General features: G+C 51.7%; 1 protein-coding gene across 5 annotated transcripts in view; it reads right to left on the reverse strand.

Moving 5' to 3' along the window:
* The window catches only part of HDAC4 (histone deacetylase 4), a 288,740-nt gene that overhangs the window by 221,556 nt on the left and 44,279 nt on the right, over positions 1-22,905 (reverse strand). Inside the window, exon 1 of one of the 5 annotated variants that reach the window (XM_019711705.2) lies at positions 1,488-1,494. The exons of the other annotated variants lie outside the window; for them this stretch is intronic. The gene's annotated coding sequence lies outside the window, so the exon portion shown is untranslated. Of the gene's footprint in view, positions 1-1,487; positions 1,495-22,905 lie in introns of those variants that run through there. 5 annotated transcript variants of the gene reach the window in all.

A 22,905-nucleotide genomic window follows, 5' to 3' on the forward strand; every position in this document is an offset into this window, starting at 1 on the left:
TGGCACAGGGAGACTTTGTCCCTGTCATCAACTTAGACCTAGATGTAGTTACAAAGGAAAGAAATTGATATGTATGAACCATGGCAGGGTGGGGGTTTACATGGCAAAAGAAGTCAACTCAGGGGGTCATGGATGAGGCTGGGTGGACACGGGAGGATGGACAGAGGTGTGGCAGGGTGCGGGACGCCACCTCTCTGAGCCTGTAATGAATTCAAAAAACAACTGACAAACTGGGAGAAAATATTGGTAATATATGTCAAAGATAAAAGCTAATGTTCCTTATGTGTGAAGAAGCCTCCTAAAAATTGTGGGAACAAAAACCAAAATCCTTAGAGGAAAACAGGCTGAAGGCATAAAGATGGAGCAACGGCCCTTATACTGGGCTAGCATTCCCTGTCTATCAGACTGCAAACGGGCAATCTCTCTGCTCTGAGACGTGTGGGCAGGCACGTCGTGCACTGATGGTGGGAGTGCAAATGGCCAGGGAATGCCTGACACAGGAAGATCTGGCAAAATCTGCCCAAATCATTTATCTGCTCATGGTTTGACAGATGCCACTTTCAGCAACAGGATGTGCCCCGAAGTTGCCCATGAGCACGGCTTGTCAGGGCAACGCTGTAACCCACCACCACCACCACCACCAGGTGTCTGGGAGTCGTAGGAACAAGGCCAAGGATCCCGGGGGTGTGGACTGTGGAGAAGGCACCGCTGCTGGAGGGGTGGAAGCGGCTTCCAGGACAGGCTCCAAGTGACAAGGCCACGTGCAGGACAACTGACTCTAGAAAGTTCCCGCTCTGCGGGGAAGAAGGTAAAGTGGAGTGTATGCGCTCACCAGGGATCCAGAGGGCAACTCAGAGCCAGGGTGACGGACACGGGACGGGAGTGATGGACACGGGGCGGGGGTGATGGACACGGGACGGGGGTGATGGACACGGGATGGGGGTGATGGACACGGGACGGGGGTGATGGACACGGGACGGGGGTGACGGACACGGGACGGGGGTGACGGACACGGGACGGGGGTGATGGACACGGGACGGGGGTGACGGACACGGGACGGGGGTGACGGACACGGGACGGGGGTGATGGACACGGGACGGGGGTGACGGACACGGGGCGGGAGCGACGGACACGGGACCGGGGTGATGGACACAGGGTGGGGGTGACGGATATGGGCCAGGGGTGACGGACATGGGCCAGGGGTGACGGACACGGGACGGGGGTGATGGACACAGGGCGGGGGTGATGGACATGGGCCGGGGGTGACGGACGTAGGCACAGCAGGCGGCCGGATGGGGACACCATCTTGCTGAGCCCAGTTCTGGCTTAGAACCGCACTCCTGTCTCACACACTCGAAAAATGAAAATAAAGTAAAAAAATTCTAAGGACAGAAAAAACTCTAAAATGAAATACCAACAGGAGCAGATGACCCAGCCACACTTAATGGATAAACAACCACAGTGGGGTGGGGAGGGAAGAGCGGCCTGGTGGCTTTGGGACCCAGTATTCGGACTCCCCTGGACTACACGCCTAAGCAACCGTGGGGCTCTGGGCAGTGGGTTTCTTTCTCACAGAGGCGTAGACCAACAATTTATTTCGAGCATTCTGGAATTGAGCAATAAGTAAACATATTACTAAGTTTCTCATCGTCGGAGGAGGGAGTAACAAACGTGAGCAAGAGGAAGAGCAGCTCACGGACCTGGTGACGCTGGATGCGACTGGAGGAGGGGTTGTGAGCTCATGGACTCTACGTGTGTATAAACGGAAACAAAGCAGAAGGGGCACGTGGTGCGTGCGTGTGCGTGTGCGTGTGCATGCACACACATCCACCTCCTAGCTCTGCCTGCCGGAAGGGCCTAGAAGCGGTGAGCACACAGAATTGCCTTCTATAAGCCAGTTCCTAAAACAGGAACGGGCTTCCTCGGAGAAACACCGGACTCGGGGGGGGGGGGGGGGGGCTCAGGGAGGGTCCAGACCATCTTCTTGTACCAGAGAGAGCGGAGAGGGGGCCCTGCCCGAGGAGCCAGCATGAAGGTGCAGGGAAACAAAGGCACCGAGACAGATAATGATCACAGAGGATTATAACCCAGGGATAAAATAAGAATCCATGAGTCCAAACGCATGTAAATAAATTAAATTAAGAAATAAGCAAAATAAACAAGGAAGAAAGGAGAGTTCTTTGCCGTGGAAAGCCGACACTGAGTGTAGTAAGAATGACAGCACTAGAAAATCACCGCTTGGCAACCATCATCCCAACAACGGACTCAGACAAGAACGACCAGTGGGGGCTGGACTGGGGTCAGCACCAGGGAGAAGCAGGGCAGCGCCCCGGAGGGCACTGGTTACTCAGACAGGGAAGACTGGCAGCACCGTCTTAACCCAGTGGCCGGGTCAGCGTCCCCAGAAACCGGCCAAGTGGACACGGGGCCCCAGACGTGATGCACTGCAAACACAGGGCACTGTGGGCTCCACCCCAAAGGCATCCTGGGAGCTAACTGCGAGGGAGGGGCACCAGAACATCCCGGCTGAGGGGCGTTTCACCAAACAACTGCCCGTACTCCTCCAAACGTCCCTGTCAGGAAACAGAGACCAGGAGGCCTCCCAGAGACGAGGAGACGCGGGGACATGACCACCGAACGCCATGAGGACCCAGGATCTTACCCCGAGATACCAGGCAGCCTGAGGGCAACTGGCAGAATACAAATTAGGCCTGTGATTAGATAACACTGTTGCATCACCGGTAATTGTCTGATTTTGATCCCTGTCCTTCCTGTGTGGCTGATGAGACAACGACTGCCCGGATTTCTGGTGACACCGACTGGATTACTTGGGGGAAGGGCCTCATCACGACCACTAACCTCCAGATGGTCCTGAAAAAATAATTTGTACAAATGTATACTGTGATTCTTTGTACTGTTCTTGCAGCTTTTCTGTAAGTCTGAAGTTATAGCAAAATTAAAAGTTAAAAGGAAAAACAGAAAGAGTAAAGGCAAAAATTTTCCCAGAATTTTTGAAAGACACTAATCTCCAGATTCAAGAAGTCCAAAAAAATACCAAGACAGGTAAGTGGAAATGCTGAGATGACTAAGACAGATCGTAAAACAACCTAGAGAAACACAGCAGGGAGACACGGATGTGGAATTTTAAACAGTGACAGTGGAATTCAGTGGACCAATAATATTTTCAAAGTGCTGGGAAAACAAGTGTCCACCCGAACTGTCTACCCCGTGACTGCAGACAACAGTGCAGGTGAAAGAATGCCCTTCGGACCAACCACAACTGAGAGAATTTACTGCGACAGGAGCTTCTAACTAAGCTTTTAAAGGATATTACTTTCAGCTGAAGAAATAAGACCCCCCAAAAATAGTGTGCAAATAAAATAAACACACAGATAAACATAAAGAGCACAGGCTGTAGAAAGTAACAACAATAAAAGATTAATAAATAACATTAAAATTAAGGAGCTGTACTCATCAAGAGACACATCTGTACAAGCAACATACACCTCTAACCAGCTCTGCATCCAGCTGTTGGAAGGAAATGCACAGATGCATACGTGTGCACATACGTGCACACACACAGAGATATCAAATCTACACATCAGCCAAACATGAAACGAACACCCCAGCAGAACAATGAGTGCTTCACAGAAGCACAGAAGATACAAATGGCCAAAGCAAGATGCCCGAAGTCACCAGCAATCTGGGGCAAGCACAGTGAGATCCGGTTTCACTCGACAGACCAACACGAGGCATCTGACACGGGCCTGCTGGGGTTTGGGGAAAGGTGCCGTCAGGCCGGGTGACAGCCTGGCCCTGCCACAGAGCGAAACAGCACTCGTCCTCGACTCAGCGGCCCGTCCCAGGGAAGGACCTGGGAAGACCCACGTATGTGTGCCAGAAAACACTCGAGAGCACGTTCACAATGCTACGTTTGAGGGGAGCACCAGCTGCAAACAGGCCACACGCCACCCACAGGAAAGCGAGTAAGCTGTGAAAATTCAAAAACCGGATTACTGAACCCCGATGGAAATCAGTCAACTTCAGCTGCACGCACCAACATGGGTCATGCTCCAAAGTAGTCTTGTTTTCCAAAAAAATCATAAAACATACAGTATGATTCCATTTACATACAGTTCAAAGAAGAAAACTGAACCGTGTTACTGAGGAACACGTACATACGAAGATTTCTGCAGCCCAGGAATGACCAGCACGTGTCCTGACAGGCCTCTGTGGTGAGCACGCGGGCACACGGCCGGGCGCCGCTGCCGCTCTGCTTCTTTAAGGGACGCCCGCGGGGTCGTATATTCTTTAGTGGGTAAAACAGTTCATGATTCCATGTTTAAATGAATACGTGTGGGGGGAAATCAAAAAAGAATGAGTCGAGTGGGCTAAGAAAGTGATAAATCAACACAGAAAACAAAGTCGAAGACCTGCGGGAGATTTATGCTCAACTCCATCCACCAGCCTCCAGAAATGACAGGGGAAGTCCAAGGGCGCCAAGTACGGAAACAGGGAAATACAATATGTGAGACTCTCGTCATACAGAAGTCTGGAGTTTTCTGTCATCAAGACTATCTACTTGTATTGACCTTTTCTATTAATTACTGGCAAAGACGACGTAGACGGGCCGTGGTGGGTGTCTGAGAAGCTCTGAATGCACTAGGGTTTTGTGTTAGTCTGTTGGGTCGCACATCCCAATGGCACGCGGACAGCCCAGAGGGTACTGAGCAGGGCGCTGAGCACACTGCTCTACGGCGCCAGGCCTCCAGCTCCCCAACCTACTCAAAGGTGTATCTTTCCTCCCAGTTTGGGGATTTTTAAAAATCAACTGTGAAAACCGAGTACTTACTTAGCTAATCTTCTTTCCAAACACTGCCCCGTGTTCCCATGCGCTGTCGCTTTCCTGTACGTCCCGCACTGAGACCCCGACCATGAATAACTATCGCACGCTCATCCTCTTCCCCAAGACTCTCTTTAGGGTCTGACATCTCGGTTCAGTAATTAGTAAAACTGCTTGTAATTTCATTTTATTGTTGTCTCCAACTGGTTCTGTGTTCAGAGAACCTTAAAGAGGGAAAATACTGAGTCGCCCCCCCACCCCAAGAAGTAGGAGCTTTTCTTTTGAGAGACACGCAGGTCCTTTGCCAAATCCCCAGAAGGTCTGTTACAACCAGCCCACGTGTCTTCTCGGCCCCGTAAAGGCTGCTACTTCTGTGTGAAGTGCAGGCAGCTTATCGTTACGAACAGGGATGCAACACCTCACGGGGCCACCTGACTTTCCATCTGAAAGCTGAGCACCTCTCAAAGCAGAGAACACTGTTCCCGTTTTCCCATCGTGCCTTCCTCCGGGCTGCTGTCCTCTGTCCCTTCAGCGGCCCTGGCACCTCTCAGGACTGAATCCCTCTGCTGAGCACCTTCCGCGTGAGGCCCGTGTCCCACAACCTGCAGCAACTGCCGCTCACCTGAGTAACTGCGTCCGGGGACGCTATGCTTAACCTAATAATGTAAATTCCCATTTTCGCGTAGAAAGAAAAGTTCATTCAGTGACAAAGCGTCTATCTAAACTGCTCATGGAATGGATTTTCTTCTTGGCTCTTAGCGTTCTCCTGGCTCTTCCTGTCTGCTTTCTTCACAACGCAGCACTTGTAACATTGCCGCGGTTTATTTTAGGTGTGACTGTATTGATTCTGACGGCCTGGGCTCAGAAGCAGCGTTCAAAAGACCCACACTAGGCTGCAGTCTTCCCCGAAGCTCGCCTCTTTGCAAAATGACAAAATGTTAAATGAGAACAAAAATTCTAGCAAATTCATTCTTCATCAACTAGAATTTATGTAATAAGCCATAGTAGTTGATAATTAAATGTAACATGAAAACGCATACACAAAATAATCATTTTAAGTACTGCGACTCCTGTCCTGCAGTGCCTGTGGGCTTACCATCCTGGGGGCCTGCCTGCCCCCCGCCAGGTGGAGCCACAGAGCTGCACTCACCCCCAGGGGCTGGGCCTTGTCCCCACACAGGTGCCCACGCAGCCCTCCGGTGACAGGGTCCCCACTGCTCGGCTCCTCTGTGCCTGGGGTCAGAGCACCACAGACAAACACAAACGTGCTTTTGAAAAATACACGCTGTTGACAACCAGATGGCTTAGAACAGCAGGTCTCACTCTCGTTAGCCTCAGGGCCCCCCATACTCCATTCAAAATTCCTGTGGACCCCAAAGAGCATTCATTTATGTTTACCATGGTAGAAGTCAAAACTGAGAATTTTCTTAGTCACTTAATTCATTTAAAAATAATAATGAATGTCATTGAACGTTAACATGAATTACCTATTTTCATGAAAAAATAAGTACCTTTTCCAAAACACAAAACAATCACTGAGCAAGGGTGGCAGCATTTGACATCTGCGGGAGTCAGTGGACTGTCACACCCGCTTCTGTGTTGTGTGTGTTGTGACAGGTTACTTCGGTGGGAGTGACGAAAACCCGCCTTCCAGAGACGCGGCTGGAATAGAGGCTTGCACGGCCTTCCTGGGCAAGTGGGTACTGTCGTCTGGTTCCCAGCGATCACCTGGCAGTGAGGAATCCGCAGTGGGTGGCAGGGCCTGGGGCCTGCCTGGCACCCATGGCTCTACCCACTGCTGCTCCCGCTGCCAGTGGCACAGCACCATGGTGAAGAGGAAAGCCACACCTTGTACTCATATAAATGCAGTTTTTACCCCAGAGATCACCGGAAGCGTCTGGGGGACCCCGGGGCCTGAGGACCACACCTTGAGAACCATTCATTTAGAAGAAAAGTACAACACAGCAATGATATATATTGACTAGCCTAATACACACCAGAAGGAGAAACAAAACCATCGTAAATCTTGCAATGGGCTTAAAAGAAAATGAGCCTCATAAAAGCAAAAGACTACGTACAAAAGAAAATGCAGCTCTGAATGGCGACAGGCTGGAGGCGGGAACGTTCAGATCCAGTCAGTTCCTCTGCACGGAGCTACTCCGTGAAGTCACCAGACACATGAGCAGCTGCGTGGGACGTCTCTGGAGCACCGGGGTTTGCAGTGGAGGCCGCTGTGCCCTGCCCGAGGAGGAGACCAGGGTGGCAGGCCCTGGCCGGTCCGCGCGCCGTGGGAGAAACTGTGCCCATTTACTGCACCTGCGCGACACGCGTCCCCACTGGGAACAGGCTCCCAGGCGTCTCCAGCCGGTCCCCACGCCCACCTCATGTCCACACCACGCCGCTGCCAGCGTCAGTGATGCCTTGTTCTCCCACATCCCATCCACCGTAGGTCCCGTCGGCTCTGCCTTCCAGCCACTTCTCACCTGCGGCCAACCCCACACGGTTAGGCACCCCAGCTCTCGCCTGGGATCCCACAGTGGCCGTCTCAGCGGACAGTGGCCATGCTGTCACTCATGCCCCTCCCTACAGCCAAGTACACTGAGCATCCAGGAATGTACTGCAAAGATGTCCATGTCACTCCCCTTCCAAAACCTTTGTCAAACTCAGAATCCACCCCCCTCAACTGCCAGGCACCCCTCATCCTCACCTGCTTCCTCATTCTGCGACCTCTGAAATCACATAGGGTGCTAAATTCAGAAGCAACAAAGTGTTATAATTAGAGCACAAACAGCTTACGTATTCCTTGGGCAAGTGACTTCCTTTCTCAATGCCTCGGTTTTCTCATCTGTAAAATGGGGGTATCATGCGGATAATAACCTACCCCTGGGTTGTCAGAAAAATCAAGTCTGCAACGATGTAGAAAGCACTTGGGGAATGCCAGCTGCACAGCAGACTCACTCAGTGTCAGCCACTGTCACTACTATATAGCGACTTACTTACTGCCTTCCGTTTGACACCCCCAGCGCTGTGTGCCCCCGGGTGGTCACCAGCAGACCCTGGCGCTCAGAACAGCCTGGCACACAGAGCTCAGCAAACGTGTCTTGACTGAGTGAAGGGGTGAGGGGGTGGGAGGCAGCTGAGGAAGCACTCTGTGAATTTCCCGCATTTCCGTCCTGCCAAGGTGCCAGCTCCCAGCCTCTCCACAGGTGGCCTGGGTCTGTCTCGGCCGTGTCACCCCACAGCCCACTCCTGGGACAGACGAGGATGCGATGACAGCCGACTCCTGTGGCCTCTTCTCTCTGTCCGGCAGTGCGGGGGCCCGGGGAGAAGGCCACTGCTGACACTAAGCCCAGGGTGCAGGATGGGGGTACAGGCCACCACGTCTGAGAGGGAGGGCGCCTGGGAACCATCATCACGCAAATGTGCGCGCTCGGCCCCAGAACTGCTATTTTAGGGCTGTCGCCCAACCCAACAATAGTAAGACCATCCGCACCAACAGAGACTGCTGCAGAGCAAGACAGTAAGGCCCCTCGGCAGAGGACTCTGAAGGGCTGAGACACGGCCTGGTCACAGCCTTTCACCGGCTCGTGTGCGTGACAGTGTAGTACACAGTCCACGGCATGTCCGAACATCTCGACAGAACACACTCAGCTCCCTGCATCTGCTGGGGTACAGGGGCGCTTTCCTTTCCTTTTCTACCCTTTGGCGCTGTCTGAATTTAAGCTAAGACGAGATGCTACCTTAACTTCTAAAACCAGGGCGGGAGTGTTTTCCAGTTCATCACAGAAACTGCTCTCACGGAAATGAAACCAATGTGTAAGTCTGGCCAGATGCGACACCAAAATGACAAGCAACAAAAGAAAAAAACAGATAAACTGGACTTCATCAAAACTAAAAAATTTGGGGTGGCCAGATGGCTCAGTTGGTTAGAGCGCAAGCTCTGAACAATAGGGTTGCCAGTGCGATTCCCACACGGGCCAGTGAGCTGCGCCCTCCACAACTAGATTGAAGACAATGAGCTGCCGGCCGGATGGCTCAGTTTGTTAGTGTGCAAACTCTCAACAAGGTGGCCGGTTCAATCTCCACATGGGATGGTGGGCTGCGCCCCCTGCAATTAAAGATTGAAAATGGCGACTGGACTCGGAGCTGAGCTGCGCCCTCCACAACTAGACTGAAGGACAACGACTTGGAGCTGACGGGCCCTGGAGAGACACACTGTTCCCCAATACTCCCCAATTAAAAAAAAAAGTTTTTAATTTTATGCATCAAAGAGCACTATAGTGAAAAGGCAACCAACAGAATGAGAGAAAATATTTACAAAGCATATATCCAGAATATATGAAGAAGCCCCACAACTCAGTAACAAAAAAAACCAAACAGCCCAATAAAAAACAAGCAAAGAACTTCAATAGACATTTCTCCAAAGAAGATAATATAAATGGCCAACAAGCCCATGAAAAGGTCTCAATTTATCATCCATACGGAAATGCAAATCCAAAGCACGACCACATACCATTTCCTGTTACCAGAGTGACTATTATCAAAAAAAAAATTAAAAAGGAAAATAACAAGTGTTGGTAAAGATGGGGAGAAACTGGACTCTGCTGACCTGCTGGGGGCATGTGAAGTGGTGTGGTCATCGATGGGAAACTGTTTGGCGGTTTTTCAAGTTAAACAGAAAATTACCATGTGACCCAGCAATTCCACCCCTAGGTACAGACACAGACGATTTCAGAGCAGAGACTCAAACGACACTGGCACATCAATGTTAGCAGCAGGTTATCCATTACGGCCAAAAGGTAGAAACAACCCACGTGTCATCGATGGATGACAGGATAAACAAAACGCGGTCCCACGATGGAAGATTCTTCAGCCTTAAAAAGGAAGGAAATTCTGCTGACAATGCAACATGGATGAACCTTGAAAACATTGTCCTAAGTGAAATAAGCCAGTCACAAAGGACAAGTGTTGTCTGATTCCATTTACCTGAGATGCCTGATAAGTTTGGAGATGGAAGGAGACTACAGGTTACGAGGGCCCGAGAGGAGGGAGGACAGGGAGTGTTTCCACCTGGGGCAACGAACGCGTTCTGGAACCCTGCCGAGGTGACGGTTACACAACATTGTGAATGTACTTAACGCCACCGAACTCCACACTTAGAAACGGTTAAAATGGTAAATTGGGTTATTTATATTTTACCACAAGAAAACAGAAAGCACAGGGAACAAAGAAATGGGCGTACGTGTTGTAAAGCAGAAATAACACCCAAGGATCAGAGCGAATAGAGGTCTGCGTTACTAACTGCTGGGGAACAATCTGCAAGGCATCACACATGACCGAGAAGGGGCTGGGGAAGAGCAACAGGCGGCCGTGCGTTGTGAGGTCCCACAGGATTCCCTCCAGGTCCGGGCCTTTCTACCGACCATCCCATGGATCGTCCCAGGGAAGCCGGCGCTTGTGGCCTCTCTGGCCCCAGAGTGCGACAATCACAACGCCAGGGTTCCCAACGGCGAGGTGGGGCAGGTGGGCGTTCATCATGTCAACCCTGACCGCACAGAAGACACTCCCAGGTCCCAGAGAAGTGCCACACAAAGCCCCAGACGCCCCCTTCTGGAGCCCAGTGAGTTCAAGACACAAGGACAGGGAGACCACATCCCTCACTGATGGTGCCTGGGGAGCCACACCTGCTTCTGGAATACCACGCTCTGCCACAACGACTAACCAGTGGCTTCCTGAACATCTGTTTCAGAATCTCCCACACGCAGGGCCCCCAGGAGCCTGGGTTCAGAGAGGCCGGGAGACCTGCCTCTGCCCTCACCAGCCCCTGCCTCAGCAGCACAGGGCCTGGCCGCACTGTCCCACCTGGAGGGGAAGCACCAACCCCACTGAAATGAGCTAAGGGCACCTGAGGCCACCTCAGGTCTTGCGGGCACTCCCTCCTTCCCAGGGGGCTGGGGACACAGGCCTGCCTTCCCCTCCTGCAGCAGGATCCACACCAAGTTGCAGACACCTGCCTCTGCGAGCCCCAAGGCTCAGGGCGCAAGGCTTGGCTCTGGGCTGCTCAGCTGGAACAGGCAGGCTCCCCCCAGTTCTACACTCTAGTTAGTGTTACAGATACTGCAGATCTGTTTTTATTTATGGATTTTCCTTAAAATCGTGGTCCTTAGCACAGCCTGTATGCACAGCTAGAAAACAAGCAGACACTGAAGGTCCTAAAATGAGACGATCAGCTCGACTCCCAGGCTGGCTGTGGACATGACCTTGGGGCTGCCTGTCTACCTGTGGGGGCGTCGTGTGGGGAACTGTGGGGTTTGGAGCACGGAGCCTTGACCCAGCTCCCCAGAGGGCACTTTGTGCCCTGCAAGCACCCAGAAACAGGAGCAAAACTACAGACCCACTGGCCAAGTTCAAGGGCATGACCAAAACCTGCCCAGTTCCCAGCGCCTCCTGCTCCCGCCAGCCGGCCTCCCAGACGCCTCCACACTCCACTCTTAGTGCTTCCCCTGCACCCCCCCCACACCCCCCTGGGACCCGGGGGACGGTCATTCTGTTCCCACCCAGGCCCTGTCCACAAGGCCCCTCACTGCGCGTCCCTCGGCATCTGCCAGCTACTGCCTTCGGGACTGTCACCTGGCATATGAGCTCCTTGAAGGCCCTGCAAGCCACCTGAGCAGGGCTCGGTTACTACCTGCCAACTGCCTGCGTCGCCCATGAGAAAACTGGAGGCCCAAGCTCCTTCGTCCAGTGACCAGAACAGTCAGGACACAGGGACAGGGACGTTTGGTTTAGTTTCTGCCCCCACATGCTAGCTGGTAAACTGAGGACTATGAGGACAGCAGTTCCCTTGTTTCTGGCCTCTGCTGATACGTGGGCAGGAGCTGCAAGGGCATCTGCAGAGTAAAGATGGGGCGACTCTGAGGGTCTGTGCTGAACAGACGCCGCACAGAGCCCTGGGGTCTACACGGCCCTGGGTTCCCAGAGGCTGAAACCACGTTCCCATCCTCACGCAGGGGCCTTGCCTTCTGGGACGCAGGACCCACAGGGAGGAGGGAAGCCCCCCGAAGATGAAGATGATAAAGACAGTCTTTCTCAGTGCGGCAGGGAGCGGGGGGGGGGGGGAGGAATGCATTCACTTCAGTAAATAAATCACACCTGTGTGCAGCCCTTCCCCAGTGGCAGAGCTGTGTGTGCCAAGCTGGGGCCCTGGGAGGACGGGCTTTGTCGGCACAGAAGCTCTGGCCCCTTTCCCTGCGCTGCACGGCCTGAGCTCCGAGGGCGGGCCCGGGCTGGCCACATTTCAGGAGCGGTGGAGCTGGGCTTGGTGTTTATGTCTGATCCAGACAACAGAGGGTTTATGACGATTTACTGACGCAAGAGCCCCGACGCCGCGTGCCAGAAACTAACCAGGGAGGAGGCTTAATTTTAAGAAAGCACTTGGCAGGCGCTGCCCGGCCTGAAAGGCGGGGTGTAAGCTGAGCTCTTCCTCCAGGCCCCGGGCCACCGGCAAGCAGCAGCACGCCCAGGACTCGGGCTACAGGTCACGCGCAGGCAGAGCCGGCCTGCAGGGGAGTGAAGGCCCCCCACGCGGTGGGGAGTCCTGCTGCCTGGCCGGCCCTGCCCACTGCCAGCCACATCTCCCCAAACAGAGACCATTCCAGGCAGCTTCGTTCTGATGGTCAGAGTGGCCCACGGCTGGGTGTGCAGACCCTGCAGGCAGCGTGCGGCACTGATGGGAGCCCCGGAGGTCCTGGTAAAATGCCTTCTCAAGAGCTAGGGTTTAAGGTTTGCAGTCACCGATCACCAACGAGAAAAATGTTCCAGCACACAGGCTGGGCCCTGGCCCTGACGCAGGGCACTGGGGCTTCTGGGCGGCGGGGCCTGCGCCCAGGAGGGCAGCAGCAGGTGTGGGGACCTTTCCGATCAGGCCGACAGCTGGTTCTCAGCCGGGGGCGGGGGGAGGCTGACGTCTGCAGACACCCTTGCTTGAATCTGCTTTGAGAAATGACATCATAGTCATTCTGAAGATTCAAACACTGAGGGACACAGTATTTATGTTTATCACAAGGACACGCATCTGAACAGGTCGCCTCAACCCAAACTTGCCAGGAGCTCTGGGACTGGTCCAGGCAACGGACGGGTCCGGATTCCTGGGACGACGACGGCAGCCGACATCCTGGGCCTGACGGGCCCGGGGCTACAGGCCTGCCTCACGGAACCTCACGACGGTCCAACTGGGTGAAGCCTCTCGCGTCCTCATGTTTCAGAGAAGGGAGCCAAAGAGAGGGTCCCTGGTCACATGTGGAGGCTAGGGTCTGAGCCCGGCCAGCAAACTTGCAGAGCCACGCGCTGAGAGCACAGGGGGGCACACTGCGGGCTTTCCGGGGACACAGATCCACCCCGCAGCCTGGGCCCCCAACTGTCAGCAGCGCCCCTTCCATTTCACTTGCCGATCCTTCTGGCTGTGGGGACACCAAGAAGGGACAATGGCAGCTATAGAACGGGTGTCCTCAATGCCAAGGTCTGCTGATTGTCATCTTCTGACCCAAAATGACGGCACACAGCTCTGCGGCCACCGAGGGCACTGCCTCCCCCACTGCTGGCAGACTAACTGCTGACCACACCATGACACAGTGACGTCACGCGCTTATCACGCTACTGACGCTGCCAACAGCACAAAGGGGGGAGAGAACAGCTTCAGCACCTCCCAGACCACAGGCAGGAGTTCGGCTGTGGGAGCTGCTGTTACCTGGACCGAGGCACCCGAGAGACCACAGTCCATGCCCATGCTCTAAAGGGCACCCAAGCCAGGAGAGGGGACACGTGGCAGCTGCTTTATTCTGTCTCATTCCAAAGGCCTGAACAAGGACCACTGGGGCCCCGGTCAGCAGCCCGGACACAGGCCTCAGTGCCCATCCCAGGCAGCCAGGGCCACAGGGGGAGACGGGGAGGTGTGGCCATGCAGGACGTCTGGACGCTGGCCCTCCATGACCTCCACGTGGAAAAAGACGCTGGGAACCTGGAGGTGTGGCGAAGGCGGCGAGGCAAGTGCGCACACACATCAGCTAACAGGCACACGGCTCGTTTGTTATCTCCAAAAAGGCCTCAGATTCTGGAGGAACAAAGGAGCCGTTTTACGCAACTGGGATGGTCTGCTGGTCCTAAAGCTGGGCCTGCTGGGGGAGAAAACGCGGGCTTCCTTACAGCTGAGTAATCTGTAATTCAATTTGTAAATATTCTCTTTAAGTGATTTAAATTAGCAATTATATGAATAAAATGCACTTCTAAATGTAACAGCCCAAACAAGGTATTTATAACCTAACCATGTTATATGAAATGCATGGGTTAGAAAACAGAAAAGGTAAATTTTAATGTTGAAAAATAGTTCCCACCCACAGCCTCCCCACCCCCAAAACTGCCATTACAGAAGAGAAACTGTTTTGCACCCACAACCCCAAGTACAGAAATTCCTAGAACGTCTATTGTCCCCTAAGGGCTTACTCCCAATCTTTGCAGACTTGGCTGCTGTCACCTGCATGTGAGGATCAGGAATCTCAGAGTCAGAAGGAACTAAGATGTCATTTAATATGCCCCCACCTCCGCTCAACGCAGGACACGCGTGAGGACGAGAGACCAAGTGTCACATGTGAGCCCCGCCCCGACCACCGCTGCTGTAGTCATGACATTAATGGCATGAAAACAACGTCCTACAAATGACTTCTCAAGGTAAATGCGAAATGAATTCTTCATTCATATTGGGGAAAGAAAAAAACAACTTGGTGAAAACCAAGGGGATGGGGTAGGGAAGGAAGGAGAGGGCAGGAAGGCACTGAACAGTGGACCCTGCACCGGGGCTGGGAGGTTTGGCCGTTTATAAGGTGCGGCGTAAATCACCTCGTAAAATATCTGAATAAAAGCGCTGTAAGAGCAGCTCCAGGCTGCAGGTATATTTCAGGCTGCTTTCAGATACACCCGGCAGGTATTTCACTGCCATAGTAAGAGCCGTGCAAGCCCGTGGTCATGCTGGGAAACCTGACACAAGAAAAAACATGGATGGGTGAGGGGAACAAACGGAAATCATACATCCCCATCACGTGACGGGGACACCACACCTGGCACAGACAGGTAAACTCACCCTCCTTTGGCTGTAGCAAACTAGCTTCCATCAGCCTGGTGAAAATATAAAATATACAGACAGACGTAGCTACTACAGTGGCTGGAATCCGAGCGCTATCAAGGTGGCCGGGACCAGAGGGGCCAAAATATGAGACAGGAAGGAAATGAGACGGGGGCCTCTTGAGGGGCCGTTTCTCCCCCAGTGGCATCTGCTGACACCGAAGCCTGAGGGTGAGGAGCTGAGCCCAGGGAAACGAAATCGGCCCAGGGCCTGCCACATAGACGGGTGCGTGTAGACTCCGCACGTCCCTAGTGGGGTGAGGACAGGAGACGTCGGCTGCCCTCATGGACACTGAAATCAGACATTTCCTAATAATCAAACGTGGTTATTCCAACAAGGAAGTGTAAATGCTTCACTTGCATGGGCTTAAAATAGCTTCAAATATACAAAAGTTAAAACTTACGGAAATAAAAGGAGAAATAATACTGATCCACGATTACAGCCAGAGGATTTTAAAATAACATTCTCAGTCACAGAAAAAGCAGACAACGAAATCGGTCAATAGGAGATCTGAGCATCACAATTAAGAAATTTCACTTAACTGAAGTATATAGAATTGACATATCTAAACTGACATTTTCTCTTCAAGTGAACATAAAACACTTACAAAAACTGACCATACAATGATTAAGCAAAATTCAATCAATGTTCAAGAATTGAAATTATTGTTGAAAATTCAGTGACCACAGTGAAATTAAACTAAAAATCAATAACAAAAGCAAAATACTCAGAAATTCACAAATGATTGAAATAAAAAAATATTTTTTAAGTAACACCATTTGTCAAAGAAAAAAATCAAAAAGGAAATCAGATTTTATTCTAAATGTATTACACTGAAAAGTGACATTTAAAAATGTGTGCAATCCAGATAAAGTCCTATGTACCTAAAAATCATACCCTTAAGCGTACGTATTACAAAAGAGGAAACTCTGAAAAAATTCAATAAATATCTAATCCAATTAATTTAAAGAAAAAAGCAAAGAAAATCCAAATAATAAAAGAAAATAATAGCAGCAAGAGCAGAAATTGATTTATTTAAAAATCCAATAGAATCAACAAAACTAAACATGGTTCTCTAAAAATATGAATGTAGTTATCCTAGCAAGTCCAATGCAGAAAAAGCAAACAAACAATATAAATAATGGAAAAGGAGATGTCCCTACAACTCCTACAAACGTTACAAATGCAATGAAAGGGCATTTAAACAATTTTTTATCAGTACATTTCAACATTTATAAGGAATGAAAAAAATTCTGAGAAAAACTTAATGCATGGAAGCTGACACAAGAAAAAACAGAAAATCTGAATAGTCCTACATCAGTTGGGGGTACAATTTACAAACCTTCCTACACAGAAAATTCCCAGGGAGGTTCACCAGTGAATTCTTCCAAATATTTAAGCATGAAATAACATCAGCCTTACATAAACTCTTCAAGAGAATCGAATAGGGGCCAGCAAACTATGGCCCAAGGGCCAAATACAATCTGTGGCCTGATCTTGTACAACCTACTAAGGGTTTTACATTTTTAAATGGCAATTTTAAAAAATTAAAAAGAAGAAAAATATGCAACAGAGATCATATGAGGTCCATCCACGAAGTCTAAAATATTTACCACCTGACTCTTTAAACTCTGTCAACCCTAGGAATAGAAAATAGGTCACATTTTAAAAGTCCAGCATAACCTTAATATCAAAACTTAACAAGGCTATTTCAAGAAAACAAAATTACAGGTCAATCTCACTCATGAATTTAGATGAACAAAAATTAAGCCAAGTATAAAGGAAAACAAATCCAGTAGTATATAAGAAGAATGATATATTAAAATCAAGTTGGACTTCCAAAAAACGGTAAGATAGGTTTAACATTCGAAAATCTATCAAGAAAATTCATCATATGACTCAAATAAAGGAGAAAAATCACGATTAATAGATGCAGAAGCAATCTAATATATTAAGTTGAAGCAAATGAAAATGCCACTTTTGTAGACTAACAAATACCTGCAATATGATATTGTTCAACCCAATACTTTTTAGTAAGCATATTGGGTTGACTTTGGTTGGTAAAATTATAAAGGTTCTGAGTGTGCAATTCTGCCATCCATCATCTGTATCTTGCACTGTGTTCACCACCCAAAGTCAAATCTCCTTCCATCGCCATCTGTTTGACCCCTTCTACTCCTTTATTTTGACGCCTACTCACGAGAGCAGCTCAGCAAGCTAAGGACAGAAGAGTCTGCGTTAATCTGATAAAGCCTATTTGCACAAGACCTATAGCAAATTTCACACATCATGATGAAATGGTGAGAAAGTTTCCTTTGATATTCGAACAAGACACAGATGTCCACTATCACCAATTCTGTCCAACATTTGATTCAAGGCCCAAGACAATGCAACGAAGCAAAAAAGTGACAGAAAAGGTCTAAAAATTAGCAAAGAAGAAATAAAACATTCACTATCTATATACATAAAAATCCCAAAAGAATCTACAGAGAAGGTAGTATAATAATTAGCAAACTCTGTAAGGCGTCTGAAGACCAGGTGGCTACACAAAAATTAATTGTCTTTCTAAATACAAATACACAAACAGAAAAATAAAAATTTTAAAACAAAACAGCATTTAAAAAAATACCTAAAAATGGTATCTACCTAAAAGAAAGACCTGTGATCTATACACTGTGGTCTATAAAATGTGACTGAAGAAATGAAAGGAGACCCAGATAAACGGAAGGACTCACTCATGTTTGGGAAGATTAAATAAACTGATTTCGTGTACAAATCAATGCGCCCCCAACAGAGAATTTTAAAGTCAGCTTTTCAATTTCAGCAGGACACCTACTGTCTTGCTGAAATTGAAAAGCTGACTTTAAAATTCATACGGAAACGCAAAGGATTAAGAAGAACCTAGAAAACCTTTCAGATGATCCTAAGCTGGAAGACCCACGTTACAGACACTGGGACTAAGGACAAGGCTACAGTCAGATGACAGTGCTGTGCCAGCAACAAATCCACAAGCAGACAGTGGCCCACAGTCAACTCCAGAAACACGTCCCGCATACACAACACTTGACTCGGGAGCAGGGCGTGTGACGGGCAGTGGGGAAGGATGAAGCGTCTCAATGCTGTTGGGCCAACTGCACATGCAAACGGCACAGTGACCCCAATTACCAAGTCACACTGTTTCCTTAAGAAATCAATTCCAGGGGGCCCACGGATCTAAAGGTGAGTGGTCAACAATGCAGCTTTGGGGAAACAGTAGAGACTAGCTCCACGACCTCCAAGCAGGCGTAAGTTAAATGACCAATAAGTTGGACTGTGTTAAAATTAAGAACATGTGTTCATCAAAAAGCACCATAAGAAAGTAAAGAGGCAACCCACGGACTGAGAGAAAATAGCACAGGAAATAACCAACAAAGACCTCATCCCTCATCTATATAAATAACTCCTCCAAATCAGTAAGAAGAATAAAGACAACCCACGAGACGCGCACTTCCCCAGCCAGGCTATCTAGCTGCTCTGTCTGCACGTGAGAAGATGCTCGTGAGCTTGAGCAGTCAGGGACACGTGAGGTGAGCCCGGGGCGGAATGACAGACCGTGACAGTACAAGCACGCGCAGGCGGGCCTCTCGTCTGTCAGACCACGGGCGGCTGCAGTCAGTGGGGGTCGCTGTCTGGCACACACACGCCTCAGGAGGAGATGCACACATACCCGGACCGCAGCGCACTCGCAAGAGGGCTACAGTGCGTCCGACGGAACCACCCGAGTGTCCGGGACAACTGACCGGAGACCTAATGTGTGACACGCTCTACAATGACTATTGTACACCCATGGTAATGAACAAATGGCTGCAAGCCACAGCGGCAGTAACTCCCACAGCGGGCAGCTGAGTGGGAGAAGCCAGACAAAACGAGGAAACGTCCTCGGATTGTGTTGATATGAAGTTCAAACATAGGAAAAGTGAGTCCAAGGTGTTAGAAGCGCAAGGGGCACCCGGGGGCGGAGGCGGGAGGTCTGGTGAGCGAGGGGGTGCACAGGGCTGCTGGGGTGCGACTCCAGGCCTCGGGCTGTGCAGAGTCCCAGGTGAGCCTTCCGTGAGAACACAGGGCTGGTGACACTTCCACAGAAAGGCCACTGCGGAGCGGACACTCGTACAGCCACTGGCTACCGGGCGGCAGTGGGGACACTGCCAACGACCTCAGCAGGCAGCAACAGTGACAAACTGTTACGCGACGGACACCACGAAAAGCACAAGACGACAAGGCGCTCTGCGCTCATGAGAATAACCTCCAAAGGGAAGGCTCGGAGCCGCAGCACCACGGGGCACCACCATTCACAAACGGAGAGCGGGCAATGTCCCCACACGTCCTTCACTGCTCGGCTCAGACCTTACAACAGACTTTATTAACGACGCAGCCCCAGCAGAGTTCCCACACAGCCCACACCAGCCAGGCCCCGTGTGCCGGTGGTGACAGCTGCGTCCCTGCGCTTATTTAGGGGCGACTATGAACCAATGCTGACAGGTTACTGTCACTGACGCCGACGCTTGCTTCCGATTTCCCAGGCCCCCCCGCCGCCCTTTTCCACCCCAGCATGCCACGTAGGGCCCACGGTGCCCTCAGCAGTCCTGTCTCCTGAGGCTTCTCTTGGCTGTGACAGTTTCCCAGAGTTCCCTTGTTTTGGTGACCCCTACAGTATTGGGGGACTGGGCAGGTAGACCACAGGACATGCCTCTCCCGGAATCTCGGCTGAGGGGAGGGACACCACATGCAAAGAGCATTCTCATCCCACTGAAACCCACGGCCTCCACAGCACACCGTCAGTGCACACACCGCTGCCGCTGTCACACACACAGCCCAGGGAGCGGGCAAACGGCAGTTCTCTGAAGACGCCGCCACCAGGTGCCAGGCCGCAGCTGTCCTTGCAGGCACAAGGCACGCTGCTGCGCCCGGAGGGCTGCAGGTGTCCGCTGTGCCTGGACGGCTGCCAGCACCGAGCCACCCTGCTCCCGGCCCTCCCACACCTCCCGTCTGGCCCACAGAAAACTACACAGGAAACACCCCCCTCCCAGAAGCCAGTTACCTCTTTTCTAACCAGAAGAAACCAGGACTCGTGAGAGTAAACAAAATGAGGCCTAAATTTGGCAGACGAAGAAAAAAACCAAATGCTTCCATCTTCATTACACTGTGGTGATTAGCAACCAAGTCAGGTGGCTGCTGTTGTGTCTGACATTTCGTGGCTCTTCTTTCCCTCCGAGCTCCCAACTCGCTTCCAAGAAGCAGGATGAATTAACAGCACATCCACAGATCTGCCCAGAGCCAACTTCTACTCCCAAACACACGGTGACAGAGGAGACAGGATGCAGCTCCAGCGGCCCTGGAGGTGGTGACACAGCTGTCCAGGAACACTGCGAGCCAACAACATGCCTGCCTCACGGAGGGCTGCAGACCCGGCACAGGACAAACACCCCGGCTCGGGTCAAGTGCCAAGTGAGGGGAACAAGAAGCACGGGCTGCTTTTGTGCAGTTACCTCTGCGAGGCGGAGAAAAGGAAGAGGGCAGGGAGCCCCTCAGTGTGCAGTCCGGGGGCTAAGCTCAGAGAAACCAGCAGAGATGGCTCTGAGCACAGGCCAGGAGTGCAGGCGGGTCCCCCCCACACCCGACGGCCTTGGAGGGAGGTGGGGCTCAGCCCTGCCCACGAGGCAGGTGCCCAGGATGCTCAGAGAAGAAACAGGTACCACAGGGGGCGGAATGAACGAAACCTCAGCTGCATGGGCCATGCCACCAGCTGCCTACAGCTCAGCTCCGTCCCCAGGGAGTTGCTCCGCGACCTCCCACAGCACCTTCCTTGCAACCCACAGCTGGAGCATCCTGGAGGCCTGCCTGGCTTCCTGTCCCCCACCTCCCTCGCCGGCTCTCTCCTCACCCTCTCTCCTCACAGCCCCGCCTCCTGACACTTCTTCTGCGTGGTGCCTCCCTGACTGCCGCAGAGTGCCTGCCCCGTGTGGGTCTCGGGCTGACCACCACCCCTCCCCGCACTGTAAAAGGATTTGCTAACTCACATGCTGCTAAATAACAATGGTGAATTCCAGTTCAAAGTTTACTCATGTTTGGTTTTTAAATCCAAAACTAGAGTTTGATGTTCGAAATTTATACATCACCACATAAAATGAGAAAATAACTTGGTATTCTTTTTCTCAGGCAGTTTTCTCAAGCTGCTGCAGTTGTCTCGCACTTTCCCTGGAATTGGATGCATGTTTTAGAACTGACGGAGAGCCCTGGATTCAATGGGGGTCTGAGCTCAGTCAGCCCAGAAGACCCCATAAGCAGCCAAGGCAAGAGTGAGACTCAGCCATAGGCGTGGAGGGTCCTGCACAGGGTGCTGGGCCACGCGGGGCAGGCCCAGAGCCTCCACGGCCCGCCGGAACCACGCTGAGGGCTCCCAGGAGCCTAGTGTCAGCTTCCCGGGGATACAGTTCTGTTTCTAACAAGACCGTACACATAGAATTGACTTGAAAAGTCTCCCAAAAAGTGTGATGGCACAGGAAAGCTGTATCTAACAAAAACTCGTGAAAACTACGCATTTACTTTACATAAAGTAGGAAAACACACAGCGTGCTTGTAGCAGGCGACGGTAGACATTACCTTCCCCAGTGATTCACCCTGTGTCTCAACATGAATGCAGGACTGGACACAATGAGCTCCCTGTCCGCTCCTGTCCAGGTGAGAACCTGGACCCACAGCCCTGCATGCGAGAGCAAGCATGACCACCCACCGGGTGTGACGGGCGGGCCGGGCTCACGCTGGATGTCCCCCTTTCTGTTGTAAAAGGCCTGGGTTTTGACTGTAAATACAAGGCTGGCCTAGTCCCCAAAGCCCCAGTGGCGGCCTCTCGAGAGAGGAAGACACAACATCACCTATCAGCCAACTTCTAGACACAACGCAGGGGCTGCCTGAAGGCAAAACTCAGGTGTCCTTCTGAAGGACGAGGCCTGGACAGGGCAGCGTGGCCCCACATCAGGTGGCACCCAGGCCAGGCCACGCAACCCCACGACGTTCCTTCAGCAGACGTGGCACGCAGCTGCCTCTGCGCAGTGGCTCAGCCAGCCCTCCTCCCACCCATCCCCCAGTCGAAGCCCAAATATTTCAGAAATGGGGATCGTTGAGAAACAACACAATGATGCTCTCTCGGGCCATTTAAGCAACTCCAGACGGACCCGATGGCTCTTTTCTTCTCACGACAGTATTGATGTTGGAAATAATATGCCCCAGCCAGAGCAGACGCGTTCCATCAGGTCACACACGCCCACAGTCCCCAAAATCTCCAGGGAAAGGCCCTAAAAACACCACCTCCTTAGAAACTCTAACTGTTGAGGCTGCAGCCATGCCAACCCGTCCACCAAACCCACTCCTAACAGGCTCTCCATAGCGTCAAAAGAAGTAAGAACACCCACAAACACAAAGCCACACCCCGCCCATGGTTCTCAGGCGTCAAGTCCCATGGCCCCATGGACAGTTCAAAGAAAGCCCAGCCAAGAACCAAGAAAGCCACATCTGCATCCAGGCCGGGGCCACCAAGCGTGTGGGCTTCACCCGGGCAGAGGTGCTGCCAGCTGCACACAGATGTATCGAATGGGACCAAAGAGCTGGCAATGGGAACACGGAGCAAGCAGGAGTGGGAAGCACCACCCCACAGGTGCCTCCCTCCCCAGCGTGTCCAGGGCACGCGGTCTCCCAGCTCCAGGAGTCACTTGTCACCTGTCAGGTGCTACAGCCCCCCCCCTTCCAGGGTACCCCAGCCCTTCCGTGAACCACAGTTGTGCCAGAGGCTGCCCAGTGTCAGCCACCTGCAAGAGTGGACACACCCCCACCCCTACTTCGCACACCACCGCGA

This window comes from Rhinolophus sinicus, linkage group LG01, assembly GCF_036562045.2.
Source record: "Rhinolophus sinicus isolate RSC01 linkage group LG01, ASM3656204v1, whole genome shotgun sequence".
Taxonomy (NCBI): domain Eukaryota; kingdom Metazoa; phylum Chordata; class Mammalia; order Chiroptera; family Rhinolophidae; genus Rhinolophus; species Rhinolophus sinicus.